General features: G+C 40.7%; 1 non-coding gene and 1 pseudogene across 1 annotated transcript; both read left to right on the top strand.

The window, feature by feature from the left end:
• Window positions 1–2,541: 2,541 nt before the first annotated feature.
• Window positions 2,542–2,648, top strand: LOC130741566 (small nucleolar RNA R71). Its single transcript, XR_009020458.1, has one exon. It is a non-coding gene; the product is annotated as a small nucleolar RNA R71 (small nucleolar RNA).
• Window positions 2,649–12,677: 10,029 nt separating this feature from the next.
• Window positions 12,678–21,656, top strand: LOC130736642 (uncharacterized; annotated as a pseudogene).
• Window positions 21,657–22,340: the final 684 nt, after the last annotated feature.

The following is a 22,340-nucleotide window of genomic DNA, read 5'->3' as shown; positions in this document are numbered from 1 at the left end:
CTTGACATCTCTTCAAAACCAAAGCTAGATTCCCTAGACAAGCATCAAAATTTGGACCAAAAACAGAGAATTCGTCCATAAAAATCTCGATGCAAGTCTCTATCAAGTCAGAGAAAATAGCAAACATACACCTTTGGAAAGTGCCTGGGGCATTGCAAAGCCCAATTGGCATTCTCTTATAAGCAAACACGCCGTAAGGGCAAGTGAATGCCGTCTTCTCTTGGTCTTCCGGTGCAACACAAATTTGGTTGTACCCGGAATAGCCATCAAGAAAACAGTAGTATTGATGCCCAGCCAACTTATCAAGCATTTGATCTATGAAAGGCAAAGGAAAGTGATCCTTTCTAGTTACCGAATTCAGCCTTCGGTAGTCAATACAAACCCTCCACTTCGTCACTTGACGAGTGGGAATCAATTCATTGTTCTCATTGGAAACTACAGTGATGCCTCCTTTCTTGGGAACCACTTGAACAGGACTTACCCATTCACTGTCCGAAATTGGATAAATAACACCTGCATCAAGCAATTTAATTATCTCTTTCCTCACCACATCCTTCATGGAAGGGTTAAGTCTCCTTTGAGGTTGGACTATAGGTTTGTAGTTTTCTTCCAGCAAAATTTTATGCATGCATATCGCAGGGCTAATACCTTTGATATCATCAATAGTCCAACCCAAAGCTGACTTATGATCCCTCAAAACTCTGAGAAGTTTCTCCTCTTCCAAGGGAGTGAGAGCACTACTCAAAATAGCAGGTTTATTCTCACCTTCCTCAAGAAAAGCATACTTAAGATAGGAAGGGAGTGGCTTGAGCTCACTCTTCTCCTCAATCAGAATCTCCTCATCCCTAATTAATTCTTCTTTCCAAATCCTTTTGGTGGAAAGGGATGAGACATATTCTAATTGAGATAGAGAAGCATTCACCTCATGGTACAAAGAATCAAGTTCTCTCTCAAGATTTTGGTCCTCTATCTCTATCCCCTCCATGATTGTTGTTTCCAAGGGGTCCTTAATAGATATCCTAGCAAAATCTTCACACACGAGCTCATCCACCACTTCACATCGGAAAACTTCCTCATCCGCTCGGTGTTTCAAAGAGTCAAAAATATTGAAGAGGACCTCATCTTCACCCACTTTCAAAGTTAGAGTTCCCTTAGCCACTTTAATCTCAGCCTCACCAGTGGCTAAGAACGGTCTCCCCAGTATGAGAAGGACTTTTGAGTCCTCTTCCATGTCTAGAATGACAAAATCCACTAGAAAGACAAACTTATCCACCTTAACCACAACATCTTCAATGATCCTGTAAGGGGTTTTTAAAGACCTATCCGCCATTTGCAAAGAAATCATAGTTCGGGTAACCTCACCTAACTTCAACCTTTCAAACATACTAAGCGGCATCAAGTTGATACTCGCTCCTAAATCACACAAGGCTTCTACCACAGTTAACCCCTCAATCTCCATCGGAATAGTAAAACTCTCGGGATTTCTTCTCTTCTTAGGCATCTTTCTTTGCAAAATGGCACTACACTCTTCAGTCATCATGATAATTTCATCAACCTCACTCAAATTTCTTCTCTTACTGAGGATATCTTTCCTGAACTTAGCATAGATTGGCATTTTCTCCAAGGCTTCGGAAAAAAGGAATATTAATATGGAGTTTCTTAAAAACTTCCAAGAACTTAGAAAATTGTTTATCCAAATTTTTCTTCACCAAAGCCTTGGGAAATGGAATCTTGCGGTGTTCAGGAGTATGAGTGTTTACAACTCTAGTTCTAATGGGCTCTCTCGCTTTTTTCTCCATGACACCCTCATCTCTCTCTTCCTCAGCTTCCTCATTTTTCTCTCCCTCATCTTTTTTCTCTGCCTCATACAACACTCTTCCACTCCTAGTAGAAACAACAGTAGTATTTTCTTGCTCAGTCAAAGCTAAAGTTTCAGAAGAGAACTTACCTTGGTGATTATCGGACATTTGCTTTGCTAGCTGTCCCAATTGACTCTCCAAGCTCTTTATAGCCATCTCTTGGATTTTGTAATTGCTTGCTAAATGATCAATGAATCTCTCGATCAGCTCCTCTAGACTCCTCTTGCCAACCGTCTTCCCAACAACTTGCGGCTGGACAAAAGGCCCATGTTCTGTGGTTGGAGCTTTTCCTCCTTGAGTTAATGCTCTGGTCTCGCTATCACCATCATTAACAGTACACTGGTTACTAGCACGAGATCCACCACAAAACTCACACTCCGAACAAATTATTCTTGCTCCGATTGACTTGGTCTCCTTTATATGCTTTTGGATTTCCGCTACTTCCTCGGAGAGTTGCTTGTTGGAGGCTATGAGCTTATCATAAGTTTCAACTTCAAAAGCACTTCTTCGGATTTGGCGTTCATTCTCGGAGTTCATGGCTCTCACCGACATTCTTTCTATCAAGTCATACCCCGCTTGTGGGGGAAGAGCATCGAACTCCCCGTTTGAAGCTGCATCCAAGCCAAACCTTGATGAGTATAACAAACCATCATAGAACTTCGCAACACACTCAGCTTGGGTGAGATTGTGTTGAGGACATTTCCTCAAAAGCTTCTTGAAATGCTCCCAAGCCTCATAAAGATTTTCATCTGCAGATTGTGCGAAAGTCATGATGTCATTCTTCAATTTCCTCAAAAGGGACCTTGGGAAGAACCTCATTGTGAACTTTTCTGCAAGGTCTTCCCAAGTAGTGAGACTCCCTTGAGGTTGTGAATTTAGCCAATCCTCTACTGCGTCCTTCAAAGAGAATGGAAATAGGCTCAACCGAATTGCATCAGAAGGAACATTGATCACCCGATAAGTGTTGCAATTACGGATGAACCTTTCCATGTGAGCATGAGGATCTTTCGAGGAACCTCCACCATATTGGCTTTGGCTCACCATGTTGATGAATGCTAGTCTTAACTCAAAAGTTCCCCACTCCTTCGGGGATAACAATACTTCCGGGATAGTCAAAGCTCATTGACCCCGAAGTAAGTTCCCGAAGAGTTCGGTTGGCATTCTCAACTTCTTGCTCTCGCAATCGGAGGGTTCTACCCTCTTGGACTCTTGCCTCAATATGGGCTTGCATTTCCTCCTCCGTCATACGGCCACCCATGACGGTGTCTCTCTTGAGAGCAACTTGAAAGTATGACACTAAACAGAGAAAGATTAGTAGCACCAATTCTAGACAAGTTAAAAACTTAAAACAAAACCACAAACTCAAAACTTAAACCAAAAATCGCAAAACAATTCCCCGGCAACGGCGCCAAAAACTTGTTGGTCAATCTGCAAGTTTACAGAATCTACCCGGTTTTAAATTATCGAACCTCAGGGAATTAGATTGCAAAGTAAGTTCAAGATTCAAGTTCAAGGTTGGAAAGCAAGTAAAATTCAGTTTTAAAGGTTGATTGTTTCTTTGGTTATGTAAAAGACAAGTGAACGAGTAATAAAGCGATTGAAATTCAGAAATGAGATTGCCTTGGGTTCTTGTTCAACTAATTCAGTTTTAGCAAACCTTCCTATTCAATAAATCCTGAGTCTCTCCTTGATGTTCTAGCCTAGATAGTCATCTATCGATGCCTCGTAAAGAAAACCCTTTCCAATCAAAAGATAGGTTCAATTCCTTGATAACCTAAACATTTGCTAGAAGCACTAAGCATACATTTCAGGCCAACAAACCCCAACCCTTCCTCTATTCCTAGCAGCAAGTATAGTAGAGGTAATCTCACAAGTCTCAATTCTATAACAAACTATCGTTATAATTATAGAAAAGTAAAAAGCAAGCATGCATTCAAGCTTGAAAGATTAAGCATAGGAGTGAGATTCAAGGGTTTACTCAGAACAACATGAATAGAAAAGGAATGAAAGGTAAAACATTCAAAGTCTTACAAAGAACCCCAAGCAAAATGGGTTTTAGCCAAGCATGGCTATGAAATCCACACAAGAAAGCAAAGATGAAACCTGGAACATAGGACTTAGAGAAAGCTCCTCAATGTCGATAACTCAAACCCTCTCTTCTAACTTATGAAAATATGATAAAATGACAAAAAAGGTTCCAAGAGAAATGTCTAAAAACAAATTTATAGGAAAAACAGGCGAGATTGGGCGCTAAGGCGCCAATTCAGAGCGCCTGAGCGCCAATTCCAGCTCAAAACCAGCTCTCTGGAAGGTAATTGGCGCCTAGGCACCAATTGAGCATGCCTAGGCGCCAATTCCAAAACCTGGAATCTAGCAATTGGCGCCTAGGTGCCAATGGAGCACGCCTAGGCGCTCTGACTTCGCTGGAAAACCTTTAGAACTTCCTCTTAACTCCTTTTCAAGCCTCTTTAACCCTTTCTTCAATACACCAAGCCACTTGACCTTCGTCATTCATTAGTTTCAGACCTGGTAACTTAGGCACAAAGTAAAGGAGATATCTAGAAGCTTCAAGAGTTAATTAGCAAAGAGAACCTTAAATTAAAATAGAAAAGATATGCAAGTCCTCTAGCTATTTAAAATGCACGAAAGATCCCTATAAAACTACAAAAATACCAAAACAAAATAAAAACACAAAGAAAGATAAAAATGCATGATAATGCATGAAACACTACATGAGACTCAACAAAAAGACGCAAAACTAACAAAGGAATGACCCTAAAAACACCACTAAACTAGGGTCATCACTGACCAAAAAAAAAAAACTTCCTCTGGGTGCGTGGCGTGAATTTCCTTGAATATTTTTCTTTTTTTACCATAAAAAATCTGTTCAGAAATTTTAGTCCATGAAAACGTCGAATTACTCTCCATGCCTCCTCCTTGCTTTCGTATTTGATGAACCTGAATGAAGATCTTCTTCATTTCCTTTGAAATTGTTGCAGATGTAAGTCGCTTACCCTGCCTGCTTTGTTGAATATTCTTCTCAGACCTCATATCACATATACCATCTACAAAATTCGAACAACCTCTTGGTTGTTTGTCTGATTGACTCTCGTTCCTTCTCCACCTTGCTCATCCGCCTTTCTCCACTCTAAATCTCTGATATGTATTTGTATTCGCTTCAGATATCACCTTTCTCCCCCATGTTCCTCCCCTCTTCTGTCCATCACTTGGAAAAAGTATGGGTTATCATCAAGTATGAAAAACAGCAGGACCTTTAAATGGGATATTATAGGTCACGAACAAAAACGTGTAAAGGAACTAAAGCTATGGCCATTTGCAGAGCTTCCGTACCAAAGTACCACTCATTAGTGGGAGTTCTGCATGAAAAGTCACTTGCAAGCCTTGCTTCAGGCCATACCAAGAGGGGAGGATGACATGAACCAGATGTGCAGTCAACACAAACACAAAAAAAATTCTTCCCTCAACCTTATAATATGGAAGTGCGGTTTTGGAGGAAGAAGCTAGGGGCACAAGAAAGTCATTCCCAGGCATAACAAATGGTGAGGGACATTATGGCTCGAAGGGGAAAATCATAGCGCAAGGAATACTATCCATCACTAAAGCTTCATAGGATATACTAGAGATAACAAAATGAGTTATCTTAGAGGGACTTTGGATTCTCGACACAGTTAACATTCATGGCCCATATCCCTATGACTTTGTAACCTCTAACATGCCCAACATGCTGAATGAGAATCCAAAAATCTGCATATCGATCGGGTGAAAAATAAATTCTCGAATCCCCAACACAACCCCCATCGCGTAAGTTGCCTAGCTAACTCGAGAATGGACCCATATCAACAACCCAACCATGTCTTTCCATAAAGGCTAAGTTTGGACATCGATTCCCGAAAGATGTCTCCCATCGAAGAGTAGATCTAGAGACTGGAACTGTCCAACTAGCTTTCACCATAAAATATCGATCTTTTTCCTTGTATAACTTGAAGGTTTGTCGGGAGGACTATGTCTACTATGGAAAAATGAAGTGAATGTTGAGGGCTTGCTACAACAATTTGGCCTTGAAGGAGAATTTGCACAAAGACACTTATGAATGATTTTATCTGCTTGATTTGTCATCAAGCTCCAAAAACCACAGAACATGAGTATACAACAACACAGGGGGAGTGGTGAAGTAAATCACAGAGACACGAGAAAGGAAGGTTGAATTGTGTCATTAATTAAAAAACTTTTTAAGGTTGGCAAATTTAAAACTTTAACTTGTTTCAAAGTTTCTTCTTGAATTATCTCTTTGATTGATGTAGTGTATAGATGATATAAGCAAGATGCATAGAGAGATAGAATTATCCTGGGTTTTCACCCCAAACCTTGGGATACAACCAATCCTAGACCTTCTGCCAACATTTTCACTATAATAATTATTAGGAGGAGTACTTCTCCCCTCACAAATATTATTTGCCCAATCTTTTCAAGCTTAACAAGTATTATACAGTATTCCCCGCCTACCAAAAAAAAAAAGTATTCTTTCCCCAACCTCTAAAAGCTAGACCAAGTATTATTTCTAGCTCCCAACCTCTTGCAAGCTAATAAGTATTATTTCTCCAAGCCTCGTCAGACTTACAAGTATTTTTTTCCAAATCTTTTCATGCTTAATCAACTTAGCAAGTTGAAAGGGGTTCTACTTGAATTTTCTCAACAGAGATGATAGTAGACAAGTGAATGCTAAGATACTCTCTTTCTAAGGTGCTTGTGATTTCATCTATTTTGCACACTAATGAGTATTTACAGGATAAATATATATAGCCGAATGTTACATGATTTTGCTCTGTAGACACACCCCGGGAGTGATCAGAACCATACGCCTCAGAGTGATACACACCATTGGAGTAATATGATGCAAACTGATGCAATGTGTTCCTTGATCTTGGTGGAAAGCAAATTTGGTGGTAATTAATGACAACTATGAATGCGAAGTTCATTTACGCCTGCAGCCAGTATATTAACTTTATATATATGCTTCTTTCATTATAATAATAACAAAATTTTCTTTTAATAATAATAGAATATTAAAAAAACTATTGATGAAAATTTACGCGCGTATACATATAACAAAACTACTAACAATTGAAAGTCGTACTAGCTAGGCAATTGATATATAGTGCACTATAGATGTGGTTTTGCTTCAAATTTAACTATGTCACATGCTATGTCGTACGTACAAGGTACCTAAATATGTACACGATTACGAATCAACAAATTAATTATTTGATTCTGAGGTTGACATTCCTCATTCATTAACATAAGATGTGTGGAAGCTACGCCCCTAGGTCCTAAGTTGATTCACACTTACACTAGAAGCAATATGCACATCGATCCTTTATATGAACAAAATATATAACTTATCTTACCAATCCGTATTTGTACGAAATAGCATATTCCTGCAAACCAGTTATATGGTCGTTCTCGGAGAGTGGGGGCTGGAGCACACTAAACCCCAGTAATTAAAAGTATCAAGAGTTTGTTCAATTCATCAAATTCATTTTATTTGGGCCGGTCCCGACATTTTGAAGGCCTTAGACAAATAATAAAAATGGACCCCTAATAAAGAGAAATATCTCTTAGAGAAACAACTGTCAGATGCCGTTATATATTTAATGTTCGAAATTTCATCAAAGTAACATAAACAATTACTAACCACTAAACCGGCTAAAGTCATTAATAACATCTTAAACATTAATTATTATAACTATTTTTTTTTGGAAAAATTTGATGTGAATTCTTTTTGAGCCTGGGTTGTGGGCCTGCTTGCACAGGCCCAGGGCCGGCCCTGCATTTCATAAGAGAATTGTTAGTTTTTATTTTTTAAACACATAAATCCTTCACACGAAAATTCTGCTCAAATTTGAAAATTTACAGAATGGGGAAACTATATATCTCTTTTTACTGGAGTTTATTCAAATCAAAATTCTAACTCTAAATCATGATCTTATTCTCTTAGAACATCTCTAACCATGGGTTGCTAGTTAGATTGTTTAAACAGTATTCTAGTGAGTCCAAGCCGCCACATAAAATTTAAACAACTCATGAGTAACTTATGCAAATTTCACTCAAACCACCGTTTCTTACTTTACTTTTGGTTGAATCTCATTATATCTCATATATTTATAAAAGCAGGATTTAGAATTTGAATTTGGAGATCTAAACATGGCAACTCACATTTTCTCATTTTTTCTCCACTTGATTTCCATCTATTTTTATTTTTATCTCTCCCCTCTTATCATCTATTACATCTTATACTTACTCTCTCTTACTTTTTCTTTTCATCGATCTTATCTCTCTTCTTCCACCTCCCTTCACCTCATTTTTGAGATGTGAAAGAATAATTATTCCTAAACATGCTACATCATTTTTTTTCTCAGATATGGATTTCTGTGCAAGCCTGACTTATATATATGTCGATGCCTACCTCATTCACAAAACTAAAGAATAGTCTAAAAGGTATCAACGACATTCTAATGTATTCATAGTCATCTCACTAATTAAAGCTAGTTAAAATTATCTACTATCAGCGTCATGAATTTCGTAATCATGTCACTATTAAACTGATGATAAAGTTACCCCATTACGGGGTTAGTGGCAACAACATAGGTACTGGCTCCCTTCCATGCAGACAAATTTAGGCTTGGGATGCAAACGTATTTGGTCTACAATCAATTAATGCCCTCAAGAGAAGGAAAGATTAAATATTTAGGTTTAATTAATTTGGTCGCTTCAGAATGTGAGGCAACTGCTTTTACATAATTTTCTTAGGTCACCCATGACATATATTCCGTGCATCTCAACATGGAATTGATCTGTTGAGTGATGAAAGCATGCACAGTTCGTTTGAATGGCTTACATGCATTGCACATTTGAAAATGGGTCCAGTTTTTTTATACAAAACATCCGGTATTTGATTTATAAATACACACCCGAATTTTACCTCCACCTTTGAGACATATTAAAACAAGAGAAATACATGAGATATATATGTTTTAGGTAGTTTGTGTAGTCAGGCTCATTTTAATTAGACGTAAAATAAATCTCATTAATAGTGATTACTTAATTTTAAAAGTTAATAAAAACAATTTAATCAATTGTTGGATGATTTACTTTACTCCCTAAGCTAGTGAATTGGCTAACTTTAAAGGAATTGGACCCATGAGAAATATAATCGGTAATATCACATGAATCGAAAAAACGAAAAAAATATGGTGAAAGCAGAACGAAAGATGAGTGTGAATGAATAAAACCGACAAATATCTCACGATATTTTACACATTCTTGACCTCATGATTGAACAACAGTAAACCTAAGGTCCGTCGCATTTCAGAAACGTTTAGGAGACATACAATTTTGGTCGATCACCAATCAACACCAGTTTTTAACAGCCACTAATATTTGCAAAGTTTAAAAACCGCCACTAATGTATATGATTATTGGATGTCTAGTAAAATGGGATGTCTATATATCACTATCGTCACATTTACTTCCACCTATGTTGCAAATTAACTTTGAAATTGTTTTCAATTAGCAACAAAAATTAAATACGATTATAATTTGGGCGGATCTATGGTGGACCGCATTAAAAAATGGTACACTCATAAATGATAACAACAAAGTCTCCAAATCATGAAGGGGATCCTCAAAGACTTGTATTCCAGGGGAAGACAAGAAGGTTCCAACTTTGGCTACGAAATAAACACACGTATTGTTGTCGGGGTGGATTAGATTCAATTTAGTATCCCAATTTCTCCCAAGCATGTCCTTTATCTCAGTAAGCACAAGAAAAAAGTTAAGGAGTCTAGGTTTTCTAACGACGTTAACAATTTTGCAACGCGTCTTTAGCCTCTAGTTTAAGCCAGGAAAAGATTATCATAAATAGCAGTTGCTTTCGATAGAAGATTATTCCCACCTGTGAACGCCTAATTTTATCCTACCCTTTTTATCTTTTTCTAATTATAATTTTGTTCAAATTTCTCTTATTTCAATTTTATAAAAAAAAAAAGAAAAAAGCTTTTAGGTGCATGCGCATCACTTGTCTTGCATGCTATGTCCTAGCCTTGAGGCCTAAAGATATGCTGGTGAAGTTGAAGATTTGCTGTTGAAAATTTGGATCTCATCAAATGCTTTCCAAACTACTTGCAACCACTAGTAAGCATATCCTGGAAGCATTTGAAGAAAAGAATAGAATGAAAAATACGTGGGAATGGAGGAGCAGCAAAATTTCAAGTTGGCATAGAATCCAAGGAGTCCAATCCCATTGTTCAAAAGGTCCAAGTTTGCTGCTTCAAGCAGCTCCATTGTCAAAGCTTTGCAGCATACCAGATCAAGAAACCAAAGTCAAGGATATCAAGTGGAGAAATAAATGCACCGTTTGCTATTTTGCCAATGTTCAAAGTCCCATCTTCTATATAAAGGGAGAGAATTGGCAGTGTAAAAAGGGGGGGGAGGAGGAAACACGACCAGAATATTGAAGAAAAAATCAGAACAGAGTGTTGAGATAGATAGTGCTGAGGAGGAGAGCTTGGTCACTGAGCAGTGGAAAGGAAATTAATTGCAACTGGTTCTATCACCAAGTAATTGTTGTCTTTCTTCATTTTCTTATCTCACCTTTGCACAAATTATTGTAACATGTATCTCTGTGATTTTTAACCCCTATATGTTCATAGTGATCAAACTTTGTAATCAAATTGTTGAGCATGGATAATAAAATCAAATACAATCCGAATGAAAAACCGAATTTTACAGAACTATAGATAGAGAAAGGAAGAACAAAATGATTAAGTGTGTATGAACCACTCCAATTGAATTCAAATTTTTGTCAAATTAAGTTCGCACCTCTTCCCCTGTTTTCATTGTCTCCGCCGCTGCACTTCGCCACTACTCTTTCAGTCAGTTTCTTTTTTTTTTCTTTCTTAGGATAAGTTTTTTTTTAAATTGTTAACTTCGTTAGATGTTGTTATTATTATTATATTATATATTATTAGAAGTAAAACAAAATCCCAAGTGGTAGCAGACGTGACTAATAAGTAGGCATTTTGTTTTTTTTAAGCTACAATCTTCATTTTTCAAAATGATAATAAAATAATTAAAACAATAAAAAAGGTATTCAGTTGGTGAAATAGTTAATTAGAATATTACTTAAATAATAAAAGGAAATTTCATTTTGGGGTGAAACAAATATTTTTAAAGCTATAATATCTTGCACAATTAATTAGAGGTGCCGTTTTATAAACGGGCGTTGTGGGATGCTAATACCTTCCCCTCACGTAATCGACTCCCGGATCTGGATTTGGTTTCAAAAACCATTTTCTATGGATTTTCCAATGTTTTCCATGTTAATAAATATTGGTGGCGACTCTTCTGATTTCAAAACTGTTATTCGCCATCCCGCCGCGACCCCGGTTGCGACAGATGGCGACTCTGCTGGGGACAATTTCGAGAGTCAAGCCTAACTAATTGATTGTGCAAAATTGCTAGCTTTCTCTATATTTGTTTCACCCCTCTCTTTTCGCTTCATATTTATTCACTCTTCTGTATATAGTCACTATTTTACTGTAAATATTTAATGTGGCATGAGGCACTAGGGTAGATGACTAATGAGATGAATTGCCTGTTGTATATATGTATTTGTTCTTTTTTTTTTATTGCAGATGGGGTAGTTTCCTTTTTTTTTCTTTCTAGTTTTTAGAATGATTCTTAAAGGTTTGTATGCTCCTTACACACACTTCCACTAATACATGCTTCGCACACACTTTAGGCTCTATACCCGAGTCTTGAAAAACCTTAGGATTAGAGGGGTCTCGATGTTGTCTTGTGGAGTTCCTATATGGGGCTTCCCTGATAGTCATTGATTCTCCACTCAGATTGTTACTGGCATTATGATACTGCTATCTTGTGACCATTTCTCAATGGTTCCTGTGGTGGGTCCTGATGTTAGGCTCTTATCTTCTAAGATAGGGGCAATCTGGGGACCTTTATAGGGAGTCTAGACCTATCCTTTAATTCACTGTTCTAGTACAACCTTAGCTTGCCACCTATATTAGGGTTTATGGCCTTAGAAAGTACTCAACCGTAGGGGTATCACCCTGTTTAGGTACAAAAGGAGCATAACTCTATTCCTTGAGGTCTCCGATTATCATCTATTCATGCATTTCACTCATATACCATAACCTTTCATCTTTAAACTTTCTATTACTCTTTAAAGAAAAGGATCATTACCCCGTGGTTGAATATTTCACACTTGCATCTTATGCAAAAAAAAAAAAAAAAAAAAAAAAATTCGCATGAAACCATCCATCATTATGCATCGTTCCCAAATTTTATAAAATGTGGTTTTAAAAAAGGGGATTGATCCTTTTTCTTGTTCCAAATGACCATCTTGCATACATGAGCATTTAACATGCGCCTTATACTAATTCTTTTTCTTAGGTGATTAGCGTCGAGCTTTAGCAGTAAGAAGATGGAACTTATTGGGTGCACTAGCAATGTCAATGGTGATAAAAAGAGTGTCAGAGACATTGCTAGTGTTCTCAGGGTACTTTTCCTTGTGGAGAGACATTTGTCCTCTCCTGGATGAGCGGCCAACCATATTACGGTCTTATGAGCCTACTACTCTCTGATTGGATGTGGGTCCATCTCCACGCTGCCTAAGCAACAACGTTAATCTTCAAATGACTAGCCATAATAATCAAACAATAAAAATAAATAAAGTTTTAAATATGGAAGGGAATGAGTTAATAAAAACAAAAACTTATGAAATTTTTACATTAAATCTAAACAGGCTGTATCCCCGACATCCTTATCGGACTCGTTCCCGAGCCAGGATCATGGATGAGCAAGAGCAAATCAACACAGAGCTAAGAGACAACATGACTCAAATCAAGGAGCAAATGTCTGAGTTCATGGAAGCTATCAAGGAAGCTATCAGAAGAGACAGAGAAGAGGAGCACCAAGGAAGGAGTGAAGGGCCGTCCTCCACTCCCGAGTTTCCACCTGGCTTCTTTCCTTTACATGTGCATGCTCAAGGGGTCCATCCGCAAGGGATAGCTATGCCTCTAACAGTACACCCGAACATGCCCTTCCAGCAAACCTCCCAGTCTCACCCAGCCCAATTCCCGCCTTACGGCCTCCCTCCTAGTTATGCACCCCCAGTTGTTGTCAATCAAACAGATGGTAATCCACCAACCACTACTCAAGTAAATCCTACCCAATCTCAAGGCCCATCAGTCAGTAACATCGAAGCGCCACAAGTTCACATACCTTTCCCATCTGCTCCTCCACATGCTGCTATGCCAAGCCACTTGCCACCTCTAACCACTTATCAACAAGATATATCCCAAGCATATCTCCCTCACAACTCACTGAACATCCTTCCACCACATACCCTCAACCTCAGTGCCCAAGGAAATCCGCCAACACCTCATGCCGCTTTTCCGCCAAACCACTTTTCCGAAGATGGTCAATCCAAAGAAAGGCTACAGTTACTCGAAGAAAGGATGCGAGCTGTGGAGGGTGGAAATTATGGTTTTAATGATGCAGCAGATTTATGTCTGGTCCCAGATGTTGTGATTCCACCAAAGTTTAAGGCTCCGGAGTTTGAAAAATACAGGGGCACCACATGTCCAAAAAGTCATCTAACCATGTACTGCAGAAAAATGGCCGCATGTGCCCATGATGAGAAGTTATTGATTCACTTCTTCCAGGATAGTTTGGCCGGAGGAGCCTTGAACTGGTACATGCATTTGGAGCGTACCCGCATTCGTAGTTGGGGAGACTTGGCCGATGCATTCTTGAAACAGTACAAGTACAATGCTGACATGGCCCCTGATAGGATGCAACTCCAGAACATGCTGAAGAAGGAAAGCGAGACTTTCAAAGAGTATGCCCAGCGATGGAGAGAGTTGGCCTCTCAAGTTGAACCTCCCCTGTCTGAAAAGGAGATTGTGTCAATGTTTATTGATACTCTCCAGTCACCCTTTTACGATAGAATGGTCAGAAGTGTGTCGTCTAACTTCTCTGACATGGTCATCATAGGGGAAAGAGTGGAGAATGACATGAGAACTGGAAAGATTACGACAAGTCCTCTCACAACAAGCAATGTAAAGAAACATTTTGTGGGGTTTGCAAAGAAGAAAGAAGGAGACACCAATGCTGTTATGGCTCATCAAGGAGGATATTCTCAGTGGAAAACTGACCAGAGACCTACCCACTTCTACCATGCACCTAACATACCTCAGATCCCTTCCCAATACATAATCGCAGCCACACAATCCACTTACCCGCAACCTCATCAGCCAATAACCCCATACACCGTGACCCAACCAGCTCCACCACAACCACCCAACTTTGTACCACCTCAACAAAACCCACCTCAAAACCAAAACTTCATACCCAACACAAACCAAAGGAATAGGGAAAGGAATCAGGTCCGCTTTGACCCAATACCCATGTCCTACACCGAGCTCTTGCCACAGCTTATCCAAGGATCTCTTGTAACTCCTTACCCATTAAAACCAGCTCAACCACCATACCCGAGGGGGCATGATGCAAACACCAGATGTGACTATCATGCTGGGTACATCGGCCATTCCACTGAGAATTGCATGTCGTTGAAATATAGAGTGCAGAAGTTGATTGATGCCAAGCTATTGAATTTTTCTGAAAAAACCTAACATTGGGACTAATCCATTGCCCGGCCATGGGAGCTCTAATGTCAATGCAATAAGCGAAAACTCTGAAAGGTATCTAATCAGAAAGGTAGAGGAAGTCAAAACTCCGTTGAGAGTTATATTTGCTGAGATGTTCAAGAGGGGCATTATCAATGGTGACCTTGATGAGAGGCAAATTTGTGGGTTGCATCCTGACGCCGGCCATCCAATAGAAAAATGTAGTGAGTTCAAACAAATCTTGCAAGATCTCATGGATTGTAGGCTTGTGCAAGTAGGGAAATCTGAGGCAGAGCATGAGGTGGCAATGAATGATGCGCAGATACCCATTTTCCCAACGCCGTTGGTAGTCCACTACACCAAAAGTGTGACTACTTCTATTTTAAATGACCTAAAGCCCATTACGGTACAAGTACCAACGATGCTGAAAAGAAAAGAAACATCACAAGGGCATGAAGAACTGTTTGTCGGCAGCTATTTGACTGCTCCGACTCCTACTGGTCCTAAACCGGTCGTCATCCAGTTACCTGCTCCATTCCCTTTCAAAGATACTAAAGCTATACCATGGAATTACAATGCCAAGGTCATTGGCGGAAGTCCTCCCAAAGAACCTAGCTCTGAGACCTCATCAGTCACAAACATAGTTGGTGTCGGGGGAATGACACGAAGCGGTCGTATTTACACCCCCGAGGAACTTGGAAAAAAGCATGCAACTGAACCTGAGAAGTTTGAAAAAGGGAAAAGCAAAAAGGATGAGGGTATCATCGAGGAAATGATCCGTGAGAAGGAGCCGAGAAAAACAGTCTCTGATGAGGAAGCCAGTGAATTCTTGAAGTTTGTCAAGCAAAGCGAATACATGGTGGTTGATCAGTTGAACCGCCTCCCCGCAAAGATCTCACTGTTGGCGCTGTTAATGAATTCAGAACCTCACAGACAGGCTTTGATCAAAGTTTTGAATGAAGCCTATGTCATCCACAACATCTCGGTTGACAAATTCGAAGGCATTGTTGGAAATATTACAGCCAATAACTACTTAACCTTTACTGATGATGAAATACCTGTGGAAGGGGCAGGACACAACAGAGCCTTATACATTTCAGTGAAGTGTAAGCAATACATTCTAGCAAAGGTGTTGGTTGATAATGGCTCCTCACTCAATGTGATACCAAAATCTACACTTGTTAAGCTACCCTTTGATGCATCTTACATGAGGCCAAGCAACACCGTAGTCAGAGCCTTTGATGGAACCCGGAGGGAAGTGATGGGAGAAATTGACTTGCCAATTCAAATCGGTCCCACTACATTTCAAGTGAACTTTCAAGTGATGGATATCACACCTGCCTACAGTTGTTTGTTGGGAAGGCCGTGGATTCATGCTGCTAGGGCTGTGCCATCAACACTTCACCAAAAGATCAAGTTCGTCATCAATGATAAGTTGGTTGTTGTTTCAGCAGAAGAGGACTTATTGGTGAGCAAGCCGTCATCAACCCCATACATTGAAGCAGCGGAAGAGGCTCTGGAAACCTCATTTCAGGCCCTCGAAATTGTCAATGCAACATATGTGGGCGAGGAAATGCCGGTCATAAAGGCACATCCATCAGATGCTTCTTTGATGGTCGCTAAAGTGATGCTAGAAGGAGGATACCAACACGGTCGTGGGCTTGGAAAATATGGGCAAGGTATTACTGAATTCCCAATGCTGATTGGAAATAAGGACCGATATGGGCTCGGGTACAAACCCACAAAAGCAGATAAAATGAGAATCACCTTGGAAAAAAAGGAAAGAAGACTAGCCAGGTTGGAAAACAGGGAATCAAGGACTGAGGGGGTCTCTATTTGCGATCTATTGGAGATCCTTCGGAGTGCTGGTTTTGAATTTCTAAGTCCAGTGGCTGTCGCAGAAGAAGATGTTCCGGAAGGCCAACATATTGATCTGATCCATCTTTGCGCACCAGATGTAGAGCTCAGTAATTGGGAGGCTGTTGAACTTCCCATGGTTTACAAGTCTACGCCAAAGTAATTGCATAAGTGTTTATCCTATTGCTCTGCCCAAGGCTTAGGATGTTTTATGTAAAATGGATTTGCAAAACTTTAAATGTCTTTTTGTATGTCGGGCTAATATGTTTCCCTTTTAATGAATGTCATCAATAAAATGCATTTTGAATTCTCTATCAACCTCTTCTTTTGTCATGCTACCCAACTACTATTGATCATTTATTTATTTCCTATCCTCTTTTGTTTACATTTGAAAATCATGCAGAGTGGATAGTGATGTCCTTGAAAATGACAATGCTAGTATTGCAACGCCTGATTTTGGCTGTACCATTAATCAAGCTGATGACGATTTGGAAGACCATGATGAAGTCCCCCCAGAGCTTTTAAGATTAATGGAGCAAGAAGCTAAAAAGATTCAGCCTCACGAGAAACAAATTGAGATGATTAACCTGGGCACCGAAGTAGATAGAAAAGAAGTCAAGGTGGGAACTTCTATGAAAGAAGGTGAGCGTAACAAGCTGATCAGGCTCCTGCACGACTACAATGACGTATTCGCATGGACGTACCAAGACATGCCCGGTCTAGACACCAGTATAGTGGAACACAAATTGCCACTAAAGCCTGAATGTCCCCCAATCAAGCAAAAGTTAAGACGGATGAAGCCAGAGGTATCATTGAAAATCAGAGACGAGGTGAAAAAGCAGTTTGATGCAGGTTTCCTCGCTGTGGCCAAATACCCTCAGTGGGTTGCCAATGTCGTCCCAGTCCCTAAGAAAGATGGGAAGGTGCGGATGTGTGTCGACTACCGGGATCTGAATCGAGCCAGCCCTAAGGATGACTTTCCACTACCTCACATTGATGTCCTGGTGGACAACACAGCTCAACACCAATTCTTCTCCTTTATGGACGGTTTCTCTGGGTACAACCAAATCAAGATGGCTGCTGAAGATGTAGAAAAGACCACATTCATTACACCGTGGGGAACCTTTTGCTATAAGGTAATGTCATTCGGGTTAAAGAATGCTGGTGCAACCTACCAAAGGGCCATGGTGGCTTTGTTTCATGATATGATGCACAAGGAGATTGAAGTTTATGTAGACGATATAATTGCAAAATCAAAGACAGAAGAAGACCATGTCGTTAATCTACAGAAGCTCTTTGAACGCTTGCGGAAGTTCAGGCTGAGAATAAACCCTGCAAAATGTACTTTCGGCGTGAAATCTGGAAATTTGTTAGGCTTTATAGTCAGTCAGAAGGGGATAGAGGTTGACCCTAACAAAGTTCGAGGCATTCAAGAGATGCCAGTTCCTCGCACAGAAAAAGAAGTTCGTGGATTTCTTGGGAGATTAAACTACATAGCTCGATTCATAGCCCAATTAACTGCCATATGTGAGCCAATCTTCAAGCTATTGCGCAAAAGTCAACCCACAGAATGGAACGACAAGTGTCAAAAAGCTTTCGATAGAATAAAGCAGTACCTGCAAGATCCGCCAATCTTGGTACCACCAGTCGCAGGTAGGCCTCTCATCATGTATCTCACAGTACTTGACGAATCCATGGGTTGTGTTCTAGGCCAACATGATAGTTCCGGAAGGAAAGAGCATGCTATCTACTACTTGAGCAAAAAGTTAACTGACTGTGAATCAAGATACTCACTGTTAGAGCGAACATGTTGTGCTCTAGCTTGGGCTGCCCGCCGTTTGAGACAATACATGCTCAGTCACACTACTTGGTTGGTGTCTAAAATGGACCCGATCAAGTACATTTTCGAAAAGCCCGCTCTTACTGGAAGGATTGCCCGGTGGCAAGTTTTGTTGTCTGAATACGACATCGTGTATGTCACACAAAAAGCAATCAAAGGCAGTGCTCTCGCAGATTTCTTGGCTCACCTGCCTGTGGATGATTATCAGTCAATGCAATGCGACTTCCCAGATGAAGACATAATGGCACTCTTTCAAGGGAAAAATCCTTCAGAACAAGATAAATGGATCCTATGGTTTGATGGTGCTTCCAACACAATGGGGCACGGAATTGGAGCCATCCTATTTTCTCCTGAGAACCAATACATTCCAATGACTGCCAGGTTGTGTTTCAACTGTACCAACAACATAGCAGAGTATGAAGCATGTGCTATGGGAATCAAAGCAGCCATAGAATCTAAGGTAAAGATTCTCGAGGTTTATGGTGACTCAGCCCTAGTTATCCATCAATTAAAGGGAGAATGGGAGACTCGTGATGCCAAGTTAGTCCCTTATCAAGCCCACATCAAAGAATTGTTGGAGTGGTTCGACGAAGTTACTCTCCACCATGTCCATCGTGAGGAGAATCAATTGGCTGATGCCCTAGCCACCTTGTCCTCAATGTTTAAGATAAGTCGGGAAGGGGAAGTACCACTCATAAAAATCCAAAGTCGAGATCAACCGGCATATTGTCAAGCTATAGAGGAAGAACCCGATGGAAAGCCTTGGTATCAGGACATCAAAAGCTATATCCAAAGCAGGGAATATCCTCCAGGCGCTTCAGAAAACGATAAAAGAACCCTAAGGAGATTGGCAACGAGTTTCTTTCTTGATGGAGATGTTCTCTATAAGAAAAATCTTGATCTTGTTCTCCTCCGGTGCGTTGATGCAGTAGAAGCACAAAGAATTATCAATGAAATTCATGAAGGCTCTTTTGGAACCCACATGAACGGGCATGCAATGGCAAAGAAGATCTTAAGAGCTGGCTACTACTGGTTGACTATGGAAACAGATTGCTTTAATCATGTGAAGAAGTGTTATAAATGTCAGGCATACGCCGACAATATTAATGCTCCGCCGGTGCCTCTGAATGTCCTAACAGCACCTTGGCCATTCTCAATGTGGGGCATGGACGTGATTGGACCCATTGAACCTAAAGCATCAAATGGGCATCGTTTTATCTTGGTGGCAATCGACTATTTCACCAAATGGGTCGAAGCAGCCTCATATGCAAGTGTTACAAGGAATGTGGTGGTGAGATTCATTAAGAAAGAGTTGATTTGTCGATATGGGCTCCCAAGTAAGATCATCACTGATAATGGCACTAATCTGAACAACAATTTGATGAAAGAGTTGTGCGACAATTTCAAAATCCAACATCATAATTCCTCCCCATATCGCCCAAAGATGAATGGGGCAGTTGAGGCTGCTAATAAGAACATCAAAAAGATCATCCAGAAAATGGTGGTTACCTACAAGGATTGGCATGACATGCTCCCCTTTGCCTTGCACGGATATCGTACCTCAGTGCGCACTTCAACCGGAGCAACCCCGTTCTCCTTGGTGTATGGAATGGAAGCCGTCCTCCCAGTTGAAATTGAAATCCCTTCATTGAGAGTGTTAATGGAGGCTAAGTTGGAAGAAGCGGAATGGGTCCGAGCTCGGTATGATCAGCTAAATCTCATCGAAGGCAAGAGACTAAATGCATTGTGCCATGGTCAGCTATACCAACAGAGGATGAAGTGAGCCTTTGAGAAGAAGGTCCGCCCCCGAGAATTTCAAGAAGGAGACTTAGTCCTCAAGAAGATCTTGCCCACTCAAAAGGATCATCGTGGAAAATGGACCCCAAACTATGAAGGGCCTTATGTTGTAAAAAGGGCATTCTCAGGAGGCGCTCTGGTCCTCACTAACATGGACGGCGAAGACCTATCTCACCCCATAAACTCTGATTCGGTCAAGAAGTACTATGCCTAGAAAAAAAATTTGAAAAAAATAAAAAGCTTGCTAGATCGAAAACCTGAAAAGGCGGTTTAGGAAAAAATTAGAGCGACCTGGTGGGTTGAAAACTCGAACGAGCGACCCAGGCAAAAATTAAGGTCAAACAAAAGGCACACAAGTACACTAGGTTGAAAACCTGAGAAGGCGGCCTAGGTGGAATTTGAGTCTGCTCAAGGAAGAACTCATGGAAAATTAATGCTCAGACTTGGGCAATTTGAGGTTGTTGAATTCTCAAGTCGTTAAATGAGGTCTCTGCATAGTAACTTCAAGCTTCAGAGGATCAAATGAAATGGGGGAAATCTTGCTGGTTAATGGGTATTCAAAATCATGATTAAGTGAAGCTAGCATTGTTCATCTAAGAGGGCATCCCTTTGAACGCTTGACCATCCTTTTTCTTATGCTGATCCTTTTGTACACTTTCTATATATCCACTACATTCCGCTCTATATGAACACATTTTCTTCATAAGCGAGTTGTGTATGTAAATATGACCCCTTTTTAATACGATGTCGTGTGTTCTTCTTGATACCATTGGTTTCATTTTGCATCTTATTGAGAGCATGCGTTAAAGGGAAGCTTGTTTTTATTTGAAAATTCTTTTACAATTACTTTTGGCATGTTGACCCACTAATCCTGGTAAATTTGGCAAAGCACCTAATGAATATGGTCAAGATCACTGCTATATCTCATGACGAGTCACCTGCACCATGCTAAAAAGGTACCCTAACTTGGAGTGCATATCTTACAAGACAAAGCAGAAGACTGATCAAGACGTGTTCTAGCTCATCCTTGGATCCTGGGGCATCCGATGTCACAAGAATCACAATTCACACAAAAAAAAAAACAAAAACAAAAACAAAAACAGATCATCCCAAATTTATAAAGTTTTGCATCATTTGCATCATTACATCTCCATGTCATTACATCCATTAACCCATCAACCATTTTGCATCAACAAATCATCCTCAAATTCAGAGCCTCGAGTCCGGTCTGTCTCATTTTTCCACAGAGCCTCGTGCCCTTCTAGGCTTATTTTTCAACAGGGCTTCATGCCCCACCAGGTTTAATTTTTAGCAAGGCTTTGTGCCCCACCAGGATTATCTCAGCAGGACTCCATGCCCTCACCAGGTTTAATTTCCAGTTGGGCTCCGCGCCCCTCCAAGTTTAATTTCCAGCAGGGCTCCGTGCCCCTCTAGGTTTATTTTTCAGTAGGGCTCCATGCCCCTCCAGGTTTAATTTTCAGCAGGGCCCCGTGCCCCTCCAGGTTTATTTTCCAGTAGGGCTCAGTGCCCCTCCAGGTTTATTTTTCAGTAGGGCTCCACGCCCCTCAAGGTTTATTTTCCAGTAGGGCTCAGTGCCCCTCCAGGTTTATTTTTCAGCAGGGCTCCATGCCCCTCCAGGTTTATTTTTCAGTAGGGCTCCATGCCCCTCCTGGTTTAATTTTCAGCAGGGCCCCGTGCCCCTCCAGGTTTATTTTCCAGTAGGGCTCAGTGCCCTTCCAGGTTTATTTTTCAGTAGGGCTCCACGCCCCTCCAGGTTTATTTTTCCAGTAGGGCTCAGTGCCCCTCCAGGTTTATTTTTCAGTAGGGCTCCATGCCCCTCCAGGTTTAATGTTCAGCAGGGCCCCGTGCCCCTCCAAGTTTATTTTCCAGTAGGGCTCAGTGCCCCTCCAGGTTTTTTTTTCAGTAGGGCTCCACGCCCCTCCAGGTTTATTTTCCAGTAGGGCTCCGCGCCCCTCCAGGTTTAATTTCCAGCAAGGCTCAGTGCCCCTCCAGGTTTATTTTTAAGTAGGGCTCCACGCCCCTCCAGGTTTATTTTCCAGTAGGGCCCCGTGCCCCTCCAGGTTTATTTTTCAGCAGGGCTCCACGCCCCTCCAGGTTTATTTTTCAGCAGGGCTCCACGCCTCTCCAGGTTTATTTTTCAGCAGGGCCTCGTGCCCCTCCAGGTTTATTTTTCAGCAGGGCTCCACGCCCCTCCAAGTTTATTTTTCAGCAGGCCCCGTGCCCCTCCAGGTTTATTTT

Source organism: Lotus japonicus, chromosome 2 (assembly GCF_012489685.1).
Source record: "Lotus japonicus ecotype B-129 chromosome 2, LjGifu_v1.2".
In the NCBI taxonomy this organism is placed as follows: Eukaryota; Viridiplantae; Streptophyta; class Magnoliopsida; order Fabales; family Fabaceae; genus Lotus; species Lotus japonicus.
Note: the sequence above shows the minus strand (reverse complement) of the source record. Positions and strands in the feature narration are given on the sequence as shown.